Source organism: Oryctolagus cuniculus, chromosome 5, assembly GCF_051225735.1.
Source record: "Oryctolagus cuniculus isolate XC-2025 breed Fujian yellow rabbit chromosome 5, ASM5122573v1, whole genome shotgun sequence".
In the NCBI taxonomy this organism is placed as follows: Eukaryota; Metazoa; Chordata; class Mammalia; order Lagomorpha; family Leporidae; genus Oryctolagus; species Oryctolagus cuniculus.
The window spans coordinates 38,012,089-38,024,360 of NC_142871.1; the positions used below are offsets into that span (position 1 = coordinate 38,012,089).

Below are 12,272 nucleotides of genomic sequence, written 5' to 3' on the forward strand. Positions count from 1 at the left end.
TATGCCTTTTCTGTTATTAACTTCCCTTTTTGAAGATTTGAGAATATCTGCCATTTGTGGTTAACTACAACTGTTATGTACTGAAGTTTTAAGTTTTGAAGTTTAGGAAGGCTAATTTTTTTGTTGGAAGCCAAACAGAAATAAACTACAGAAGTAGTTACAAGTTTTTGTCTTGGCTGCAGAAGTAGAAGTATTTGTGTAGGAACATTTGTTGGTGTTGCTATAGAAATGTAGTCAAAACTGAAGTGACAAGAGTATCATAAAATAAAGCATTGATTTGGTTACCTGAATTGTGTTTTTATTTTTGGGGTTATTTCTAATTTAATGTCTTTGATTTTTAAATCTTTAATTGTCATAAATATTCAGATCTCAGGAGCTTAAATAAAATAAAAATAAATCAATAGCTTTGAATAGAAATACGAATTATTTAAAATTTTTGCATCAATGTTGCTCCCTAGAGGTTTTGGCAAAAAAAAAATTCTGCCATGGAAAATACAAATTTCTTGTTTGCTGTGGTGATCGATTGTAATTTTAACATGTTTATCACCATGTATTTCAGTTTAGTTTTGGGTCAGTTGGGGATTTTTGTTAATGAGAAAACCATGTGAAGCAACCATTTTCTTAAATGAAAACCATTTATAGGTGCTTTTTTCAAATTTTATTTACAAACTAAAAGGGCCGTGCTATTTTAGCTTTTTTAATAAAGCTACAATTTGGATCAGAAGAGAGCATTCCACTAAACAGTTTGTAGGGGAAAATAGCTCTGCTTCTGGCTTTTACAGACATGCTCAAAGGAAGAACTGCTATTGAGTCAGTTACAACTTCAGTGGAAGATGTCTTGCAGCTGTGGCTTTTTGGTTTTGTTCCAGAGATAGTATTTGTGTGCACTGTCAGAATGCCTTAAAGGCCCACCCTGGAAAGGATTCAAGTCTATAAAAAGGAGTTTTGTTTTATAACCTTTCACATGTTCTTATGGGGTTCTGGTGGTGATGGTGGTCTTCATTATCTTGTCTTTTCAACCAGCATTTTATTGAGACACAGGCTTCATAGTTCTAGAATAGGCATTACAGTTGTAATTATTGTATCTCATGAAATAAATTTTGTTAAGCCCTTGGCACACAGCATGATGAAAACAGTAACTCTCCCCCCTACCACCCTACCAAGCCTTGCCATTTCAGTGTTATTTTTTAACTTCTTTACTGCCTCTGTACTGTTGAGAAGATTGGCACTCATTTGACAATATTTTTCTGGGTAGTTTAATATGAGGATACTTCAAAAAGTTTGTGGAAAAGATTGTTTTGGTACAAAGCATTTGTTTTTCAGAATATATATTTTTCATGAACTTTTTTTGAAGAACTCATATACTGGTTTACAAATTAAGGTAATAGATCGAAGGTTACACAGGGAATTCTAAACAAAGTTGGAAAGATTTAAAACACCAATGACTTCTCATGTTGAAAATTGTTCAGTTTAAGCTGTTTTGAGCCATGTGTTTAGAATGTAAACTCTAGGAAGATTATCATTGAATATATTCTAGGAAACTGGCCATATTTTCACCAAAAGTTTCCATTTTCTCCTCAATTTTTTCCTCTCCTATAAATACTCCTAAGTTATCAGTTATTTAAGATAGAGAACAGAATATTGGATCTACTCCTGTGTTCCTTTAAAACCTAGGCTCTTGCAGCCCATGTATGTACCCCATTGCCATTTCCATGTTTTCTGGGGTAGAGATGTCCCTCCTGCTATCCCAAGTTCAACTCCTCTGTGTGGTTTTTGATCCTTTATCCTCAGGTCTTCTACATTTCATCCATTTTTGTTTCTTGGTCTTTTGTGTCTTGATGCTCTCCCATCTTTGTCTCATAAAAAGCCTTTGTCAAACAAAACAACCCAAATAAATATCCCCTATACCTGAACATCTTTCTCAACCCTACATGTTTGGTAGTTACTGCTTGCCTGTTCTTTAGCCTTTTCTTCATTGCTAGACTTCAGAGATTAATTTATATTTATTATCTCATACCTTCCTCTCTTCATTATTTTTTCTTTAGCCACTTGGCTTTTTTCTTCCACTTGCCACCAAACTTGCTCTGTGAAGTGACAGCAGTCTTAAAACACTGTTTAACTCTTATGAGTACCTCAAATAATCTGCCATTGACCTTGGCCTCCCCTCCCAACTTGGCTCTTTCTTGCTAATACTTTCTGGGTTTACCGTCTCTGTTGTGTGCTGATTCTTCCCTGCCTCTTTGATAGGTTCCTTTCTCTCTCTGGCTGGGAATGTATAATGAACATTTTCCTTATTCTGTTTTGCTTGGGGGTGCATGTGCCTCAGATAATATGGATTGACCAAGTAGTTCCAAATCTTAGTATGGAAATGCAGCCTCTGTCATATGGAGAAACATCTCCAGCTGGCCTTCTGATACCCACCTGGATGTCACCTACACACTTTAGTCTGAACGCCTGCAATGTGAAAGCTTTCATTTCCTTTGTCTCTGTTTCCTACTTTTTTGGGGGGAAGTTTTTCTCTAGGTTAATGACACTGCTCTGAGACCTCCGACTGCCAGGAACCTGGGAGCTTTGTTTTACATTATTCTCACAATCCAGTTTATTATCAAGTTCTGTCTGTTTTACCCACTAAATACTTATGGAGTTCATCTTTTCATTTGCATCTTTGTTGCCTCTGCCTTAGTCTCTAGGTTTGCAGCTTTATTGCCTCTGCCTTAGTTTCTAGGGTCACCTGAGCACCATCCTGACTGCTCCTTTCATTGTGTCATTTGTTCTCACATGGCTGCCAAGGTTATTCTCCAGAAATGCAAAGCTAAGGATAGAGTAAAAACTTCTGAGTTTTAGCATAGTGATTCTGCATTATTTGGTTTTATCCTCTCTTGTCCTCTCTCTGCCACTCTCCACTCTGTGTTCCAGGCAGATGATATACTCACTATTCTCTACAGTACATTTATCTTCTGTGATTCTGTACCCTTGATTTACTGTTCTCACTCTGAGGTCCTTATACCCATTTATACTCTGCCCAATAAGCTCCTCTTTATCCTTTTTTTTTAAAGATTTATTTTATTTATTTGAAAGAATTACACAGAGAAGGAGAGGCAGAGAGAGGTCTTCCATCCACTGGTTCACTCCCCAATTGGCCACAGTGGCCGGAGCTGTGCTGATCTGAAGCCAGGAGCCAGGAGCTTCCTCCGGGTCTCCCAACAATCTCATTACATAGGTAGGATAGCTCCATTTTATAGATTTAGTTAGCTGTGTCCAATAGGCTGTTTGGGATACACACACACACACATACACACATTTATTTTGTTTTCTTTTTCAAGTTGGCAAAAGTAGATAATTTCTGACAGAGAGAGAGAGAGAAATCTTTTGTCCACTGGTTCACCCTGTAAATGGCTGCCACTGACAAGGCTGTGCCAGGCCAGTGCCATCCCTTCTTCCATGTGGGTGGCAGGGGCCAAGTGCTTGGGCTGTCTTCCACAATTTCCCCAGGTGCATTTCGCAGGGAGTTGTATCTGAAGTGAAGCATCCAGGACTCTGAGCTCCTAGAGATGCTGGCATCACAGATGGTGGCTTAACTTGCTGCCCCACAAAGCTGCCCCTAAATAAAATCTTAAAGTAACTTTTGGATTACTATACTGGTCTGATTGTATAATTTTTTTTAATTTATTTTTGACAGAGTGGACAGAGAGAGAGAGAGAGAGAGAGAAAGGTCTTCCTTTTCCGTTGGTTCACCCTCCAATGGCCACTGTGGCCGGTTGTGCCCAGCACACCGCGCTAATCCGAAGCCAGGAGCCAGGTGCTTCTCCTGGTCTCCCATGCGGGTGCAGGGCCCAAGGACCTGGGCCATCCTCCACTTGCACTCCTGGGCCACAGCAGAGAGCTGGACTGGAAGAGGAGCGACCAGGACAGAATCCAGTGCCCCGACCAGGACTAGAACCCGGTGTGCCAGCACCGCAAGGCGGAGGATTAGCCTAGTGAGCTGCGGCACCAGCCTGATTGTATAATTTTTAAAGTAATGCTTTTGACTTTTGTTCATTTAAAAGGGGAGAAAAACAAAAGGATTTGGAAAGAGCTTTGCCCTAATACTTTTAAGATGCTTTCAAAACAGAAACTTTCTGATTAGAGTCCCACCCATAACCCTTTAATTCTTGTTTCCTTTTTCCTTCCTTTGCACCTGTACCTCTTCCTTTCCATGCACACTGTAAACATCTGGGGTCATACTCGTATTTGTTTCCCAAGAGTCCCTTAAATCTATCTTAGTTGCTAATACTACGTTTGAAAAAGTCTAATTGTGTTTAGAGCAGTTTAACATCTGAGCCTCACATTGCTAAGATATCTCGTAGGACAGAAACTTTGCAGATGACTAGCATGCTGTTGTGCAAATTATTGTGGATTTAGAGTCTGAGAGACATTTCTGTGATAGTGTGTGGTCAAAAGAGAACTATAGCCTTGGAGCAAAAGCAGGAATGAGAAGAGTTTTTTGAATTGTGGACTGTTACAAAATTATATAGATGAACTGAAGTCCATCCATGTTGTAGAGCCATAAAACTTTTCTCCATGTTTGTTCATAAAGTATAGCCTTGCCAGCGCTGCGGCTCAATAGGCTAATCCTCCGCCTTGTGGTGCCGGCACACCGGTTCTAGTCTTGGTCGGGGCGCCGGATTCTGTCCTGGTTGCCCCTCTTCCAGGCCAGCTCTCTGCTGTGGCCAGGGAGTGTAGTGGAGGATGGCCCAAGTGCTTGGGCCTTGCACCCCATGGGAGACCAGGAGAAGCACCTGGCTTCTGGCTTTGGATCAGCGCGGTGTGCCTGCCGCAGCACGCCGGCCGTGAAGGCCATTGGAGGGTGAACCAACGGAAAAGGAAGACCTTTCTCTCTGTCTCTCTCTCTCTCTCACTGTCCACTCTGCCTGTCAAAAAAAAAAAAAAAAAAAAAAAAGTATAGCCTTGCACGAGGATTGGTAGATGGGAAGATTGGATTCTCTGTAGAATAAAAAGTTTTTCCCTGAGTACTTTTTAATCTTATTTTAGTTATGCAGGAAATTTTGTTATCTGCTGTTTTTCCTGGTATGGCAGGTGATGATCGCTTCTCAGAGACTGAAATCGAGATGGGAAGACTGAAAGAATCTCCATCTTACTCATTTTTATTTTCTGCTCTGTACAGTTTTGGAGCTATGAGTGACCCACCAAATTATTTGTACATCTTATTCAAATTCATTCTTTATCCCCATAAAGTAGGAAGGAAGATAATTTTTAAAGGTCCAGAAATTATGATACTTTAGCTTAAAATAAAACTTCATTTATACATAAACTCATATATACAAATACAGGAGAAGTATTCCCCACCTTAACCCAAAACATGACTTTTATCTCCCTAAGACGGATGTAATAGATTCATATGAGCAATTTTTTTAAATCAGGGCACTTGTGGGTATTTCAGCCTGTATATTTTTTACTGTTGATTATATTTAAAGTCTTACTGAAAATGAATAAGTTAAATGATGCTGGACTTGGTTTGTATACTTCTTTGCCAATAATACATTTGGGTAATCTTAAATAAGGTATTACACCTCTCTATATTGAGTTATTTATCTGGAAAGACAAGGATGTTAAAATAGAGATAATGTAACTTTGGTGGGAAAAGTCCATTGTCTTCAAGGTAGACAAAGTTGTCCAAGTTCTGGCTCTAACATGTACTGAGTAAATGAGTTTGGGAACTCATTTGATTACTCTGAATTCTTTTTTAAAATGTTTGTTATATTTGAAAGGCAGAGTGACAGAGAGAGACACACACACAGAGTGCGAAAGAGATCTGATTCACTCTCCCAGATGGCCGTGAAGTCTGGCACTGGGCCAGGCTAAAACCAGGAGTTGGGAATTCCATCTGGGTCTCCCGTGTGGGTGGCAGGGCCCCAAGTACTTAGAGCATCCTCCACTGCCTTCCCAGGTCCATTAGCAGGGAGCTGTGTTGGAAGCCAAGCAGTAGAGACTCCAACTGGCACTCATAAGGAATGCCATCTCACAGGCAATGGCTTAACCTGCAGCACCACATTGCGGGCCCCTGCTGGGTTCTACTAGTGTAACCTTTTTATGAACTATATTAATGACAGTGGTGAGTGAGTAGGATCTTTTCTTTTGAAGCCAGCAGAGGAACTGAACAGTAGTATTGGGTTCCAAAGTTAAGAAAGTTCAGGCTGCCGTAACAAAATACAACAGATTGGCTGGCTTAAATAACAGAAATTTATCTTCTCATGGTTCTAGAGGCTCAAAGTCTAAGTTGGGGATTTCAGCATGGTAAGTTTTGGGTTCTTTGTGGCTTGTAGGTGGCCTCCTTCTTCCAATAGAAGACATTAGAAAGAGCCCATTCTCAAAGTTCTCTTTTCAATGCATTAATTCCATCATGAGAGTCTCACTCTGTGACTTCATCTAGACTTTATTCCCCAAAACTCCCATCTTTAGATTCTACCATACTATGAATTAGATTCGATATATAAATTCAGTCCCTAGCAGTAGGAGAGTAAGAAGCAGGCAGGAGACAACAAGGTAGTAAGAGGGTGTTGAGATGGAGCATGGAGATCTGCCAGAGTCAAGTTCACTGGATCCGGTACTATAGTTCAGTAGCTCTCAGAATTGTGAATTGCATGGAGGAATGCATTCAGAAAAAGATTTGGGCCACTATTTTTTCTAAGTATGTGAATTAACAGATTTGCAATTTAAAAGGTTGGGGGAGAACTAACCTGAGTAAGGGATGATAAAGTTTTGTGTTTATTTTTGTAAAGATTAATCTCTTCAGATTTGCTGTTCAAAAATACTTGCACCAAGTCTTTCAGTAAAACATCCCTTCTGCTTTTGCAACCTGGTGATGCCAGTGATCCCTTAAATATCTGAGGTGTTTTCTTTGTGGTTGAAAAAGACTCCTCTTTTCTTTTTAAGCTTAGGTGGATGTGAACAAATAATCACTCATTGACTTAGGGACTGATTGATAGGAGAGCAATTTGGTAGCAGGGTGAGTTTGAAAAATGCATACCTAGATGTATCTCAATACTGAATTTCCCCTGGGAGTATCTTTTACGTACACTGTGAGAAGAACCCCAGAATTTAAATTGTGGACATTGAATAGAGGGTTGATCTGCAACCTTAAGGAAGATTAGTTATTTCTCAAATTGCACTGACCTGAATCTTAGAATTGACAGATTTTCCTTTAGTGACTGTACATGTAATTGGCTTCTTTATGTTTTTGAATTTATATGACAGATGGCTCAGATGGATGTAGGATTAGCTTATTTTTAGTCATTTCCCAATTTAGGATTGACAATATAAAACAAAGATTGATCAATTTTTTAGCTAAATCATGGTACCTATACATGATAGGTTTTTATAAACAATGTGAAAGACTAAACAGTCTTGTACAAATGAATCAAAAATAGGTATTTCATTTTTATATTGAACACTAGGCTATATATTTCCAGTTTTTCTGTGCCTGAAAATCTGTCAGTTTATAGTAGTTTATATAGATGATTAGACTGCATTCTGTATATATACTTTTGATGTATATTTGTAGAATGGATTAAAAATAAAAACAATGTTGAGTTTTAAAGATCCAAAGCAAAGCAAAATCGATAACCACAAAAACTAAATAAGAAAAAAGATTAGTAATAGGAGTCTAATAAAAATTGAAATTATAGAATTATACTTGTGTCATTAAAAGCAGTCATTTATGTAGAAGACTTGTTCAGTTAGTGGGTAGTAAAGACAGCAGGAAGCTGACTTTTTTTCTGTGAGCCATGTGAATTTTCTAGCTGAGGAATGAAGTGACTTGGAACCAAGCTGGGCTTTTCTACTGAGCATGCCCTTCTCCAGCAGGGTCCGGCTTGGGTGGGGCCGCTTTTGCTCATTAAGCTTTTGGACGCTGGATTTCCATCAGCTTTCCACAGTCGTCCTAAGTCAGGAACGGCGGGCAACTGGCTTGATGTGCTTAGGAGCGCTGTACGTACGTATCCCCCCGGGGGGATTTTTAGGACCTTTCTGTTGTAGTATTTGGGTGTTGTGATCACATTTTTTTTTTTTTTCCTGCTTTTGAAAGAAGTTTGGTGTAGAGAGTTTTAACAGAATATCCAGGGGACTGAACATTTGGAGGATACTGATGTACAGAGTAGATGGAATCTGGGTATGTACACTGTTTGGAAAGGGACTGTGTTCTGTTATGTTTGAACCAAGCCCTATAGGAAAAATATTTTTTAGTGGGTAGAGTTTTGTTTTAGATCAATAGTTTGCATTTTTCTAAGCAAGTGTTGAATTTTGTCAGGTTATCTTGAACATGATAGTTTTTTCAGGTTTGTCCTATGAGAATAATGAAGCTAGTTAGTTTATTTTATGTACTTGTCCTGCTGTTTCTCAATTGATGTTTTTAGTGGTAGGATACTTTAAATGAAAGTTAATTATTTCCTGAAGCATAGTGAAGGCTGTTTAAAGTGAATAGTATTCAGTTTTTTTAAAAGGCACATTAAGGTATGACAAATTTGAATTTAGTTAATTTATAAAATGCTTTGATTATGCCTTATTTGATTAAACAAAGTTGTATTATAGCTATCCAAATTTTGAATTCACAGTTTTTTGTAATTAGTTAGTAGTCTGGTTATCAAGGACTGTATATTGTTTTGATGTTGGTATATCCTAAGTAGATATTGATCAAGTAAGAACAAGCATCAAAATGTTTTTACTGGACATTTACTCTGTTGTCATATTGAAGAAATGTGAAAATTTATCCTGTTGTCCAGATCCTGACATCCTGACCAGAAAAAGTCTTCATATTTTTTCTTTGCTAATCTAATAAGCTTTCTTCAAAAAAGAACTTTGGTTCAATACTGCTCTCTTACAAAAGGAAAAGCTGTTCTACTGGAATCAGTAGACAATGTCTGCGATTCCTGCTTCACTCTTGATACTGTGGCGAATGCTCTTACACCAGGGAAATATTTTTTGTGTGTGTGTGGGGGGGGGGGACGTTGCATGTTACTTAGAAAGTTTAATTTTTCCCTTTTTTGTCCCAACAAAGAAGTGTCTCTTCAGATTATTGCAATTTAGGTGTGGGGGCTGAATAAATGATAACTGTTGAGATGACCCTGATGTTCGGGACAGCTAGTCACCGCCTTCCCCCCAAATCTTGTTTGTAGGCTTCCTGCACAATATACTCTTATTGACGCTCATATTGTTAATAATAATTGCTGGAGGGTTTTGTTTTGTTTTTGGTATACTGTGAAGGTTTGAATGTCTATCATTTTCCCAGGCAGTATCCCTTATGAAATTACTCTTGTAAATGTTGAACTTGGGAGTTTTACCTCCAAGGATACATTTAACTGAAATAAAAACTTGTCCTAGCAGCCAACGCCTTAAAGTAGCCACTTGAAGGTCTTAATAGTTTTGAACTCAGCTAATGCTCAGAGTAGAATTACTTTTTAAAAAGATTTTAGGCCGGCGCTGTGGCTCACTTGGCTAATCCTCTGCCTGTGGTGCCGGCACCCTGGGTTCTAGTCCCGGTTGGGGCACCAGATTCTGTCCTGGTTGCTCCTCTTTCAGTCCAGCTCTCTGCCTTGGCCTGGGAAGGCAGTGGAGGATGGCCCAAGTGCTTGGGCCCTGCACCCACATGGGAGACCAGGAGGAAGCACCTGGCTCCTGGCTTCGGATCGGCGCAGTGTGCCGGCTGTAGTGGCCACTTGGGGGTGAACCATCGGAAGGAAGACCTTTCTCTCACTGTCTAACTCTGTCAAAAAATTTTTTTATAGCATTCCAAGTGCAATGTCTATAATTCCATTGTCCTTACAGCTTTTCTCGCCTGGGGAAGGCTGTTCTTTTCATGCCAGCCTTATAATTTTAATGCTCTACCACAGCGTTTGCTGATTGACTGACTTGTGGACTGGTGTCAACACTTGAGTATGTTTACCTAAACTAGAAAAGTCATTCAATGTAGTCTTTATAGTTTTTAGAATGCATAGTATGCTTTGGTACAACTCTTTTTGATATTGTTTTTAATATTGAAAGTTGCAGAAGAAATAACAAGTGAAATTGTAATAGTGAATTTTTTCTTTCTGGACAAGGTTTAGATATTTATGCCTGTCAACTGCATCGTTCCAGAGCTTATGGAGAAGAGGATTTGAAAGTATGAGATCAGTGGAGGCTCCAGCTTGGTGGACTTGTCATAGTATGAGGACTTGATTGACTTTGACAAGCTTTTGTCTTATGACCTATTAAAATGCAGCGTCTGCAGCCTGTGCATTTATCCTGTGCAGTTAACCTTGGTGGATTTGTCGTTAGCTTATTTGAAGAGCCTCCTGAACTACTGCTGTGATTTTGGTTACAGAAATTAGAAATTTTTTCACATGTAAGGCACTCTGTCTTTAAGTAGGGATATTTACTCTTAAAATTACTTAAAAAAAAAAGAATCCTGGATAGTTTTCCCTTCAAGTCAAATTTCTTTTTGTTTAAATAAACTTGTTTAAAATGAAAATAAAAAGAAATTGTTTCACACAGAGAATATACTAGGCTATAGATTGCTGCTTGATACCAAGTAGGCATGAGTTTCATGGTGGACTGGGTAGGGATCTTATACATAAGGTAATTGTCGGATGAGTTCCCAACTATCTGTTATGATTATGGGAGATTGTTGGTTTTGGCACTATTTTCTTTGAGCCTGGTTATGATGTCACTGGAAGAGATTGCTCATTAGTGCATTTTTCTTTTCTGTAGAGCGTTGCATCATGGTGGTTCAGAAAAATGATCCCCAAATACTAGGAACATCACAAAAGGTGTTTATCAAAAGGCTACCAGATGCATAGCATTGTATTAGAAGCATGCAGTTATTCATGTGAAAAAAACTTTTGCCCTCTTTGTGTGATCATAGTAGCAGATGTGGGGCAGGGAAGAGGTGTGGACAGGAAACATGATGACATCCTTCTGCCTGTCGGGTCAGTTATGTCCCTGACTTTCCTCATAAATGAGAAGGAAGCTGCTGAGAGAGATTGGCCATGTTTGTGTGTGACCAGCTTAGCGATCTAACAAGAATGTTCTCATTCTGTTTTACCTGCTCTTTTTAAAAATTTCCTCAGTTTTCAGAAAAGTCTATTTGTACTCTTCTATCAGAAAATAGGAATAATCTTTTTGGCTTGTCTGCAGTACATGCCAGTGTTATTGTTAGCAAAAGGTACCTTCTTGTTTCATCTCCACACTAAGGAAAAAAAGGATTTTAAAAAACAAAATGATTTTCTCAGGAACTCTTTTTTTTTCCCTGGATGAATAACTGATAGACTCTTTAGAAATGATTTTGCTCTAAAAGCTTAGGTATTGAGTCTGTACCACTTAGGAGTGCTGAGTTGGAGGCTATCAGAAATTGGTTTCTTTGAAAATCTGGAGATGGTTTTAAGCTTCATTTGACAGAATATCTGTTTTATTTTAGGGTGTCTTAATCCAACTGCTGGGCAGAAATAGACTGGAGGCTTTCTGAACTTACACTGTGTGGTTACAGTTAGATGATTGGGCGCAGTGGCATCATTGCTAGTGGTTGTCACTTGTGGTACTTGGATTGTCTCCAAGGAAGCAGCCAACTGTTCTGGGTTCACTTAATGCATAATTATTGCTATCTTTATCAGGCACTTATAAACATCACTTTATGAAAACTGCTCAATGAAAGCTTTGTCCCGTCTGCACTTCGTTTGCCCAGTGCCATTCACCACTCCCTGTTCTCACCGTTAGTACTTGTGGGGAGCAACTCGGACTGGACTAAGTTACTGGAATTAAGACTTATTCTATGCATCTGCTTTCCCACAATATGGCGCTGAGAAGGGAGAAACAGCTTCTACACAGCTGCCTCCAGTTCAACCAATAAACTGTAGGACTTACTCCTGATTGGAGGAGAGCGGCGTACTCGGCGTGTGGGTAGCAGAGTTGGGATTGGTGGAAGAGGACTATAAAGGAGGAGAGAGACAACATGCACCAGGAACATCTAAGGGGAACATCTATCTGAAGGAACACCTGTGCAGCCCCCGAGAGAGCCGGCCGGCGGTGTGCCGCTCCCCCGCGGAAGTGGGGAATGTGGCAGGGGGAACTGCCCTTCCACGGAGGTGGAAGGGTCGGTAGCCAACCCGGGAAGAACCAGCAGCAAACCCGGGGAGGGCCGAGCAGACAAAAGAACAGCGCAGGGTCCTGTGTCGTTCCTCCACGAAGACGGGGAGCGACAAGTACTCTTCGGTATCCTTCCCAACTTGCTGGAGTAAGGGCAGACC

The 12,272-nt window shown here is 39.7% G+C and overlaps 1 protein-coding gene across 50 annotated transcripts in view; it reads left to right on the top strand.

Moving 5' to 3' along the window:
- EPB41L2 (erythrocyte membrane protein band 4.1 like 2) overlaps window positions 1–12,272 on the top strand; it is a 257,797-nt gene that overhangs the window by 101,064 nt on the left and 144,461 nt on the right. For 9 of the 50 annotated variants that reach the window (XM_070073559.2, XM_070073563.2, XM_070073567.2 and 6 more), the window contains exon 1: window positions 7,731–7,986. The exons of 29 other annotated variants lie outside the window; for them this stretch is intronic. The gene's annotated coding sequence lies outside the window, so the exon portion shown is untranslated. Of the gene's footprint in view, window positions 1–7,730; window positions 8,168–12,272 lie in introns of those variants that run through there. 12 more of the 50 variants (XM_070073560.2, XM_089332683.1, XM_070073568.2 and 9 more) reach the window with 3 other exon arrangements.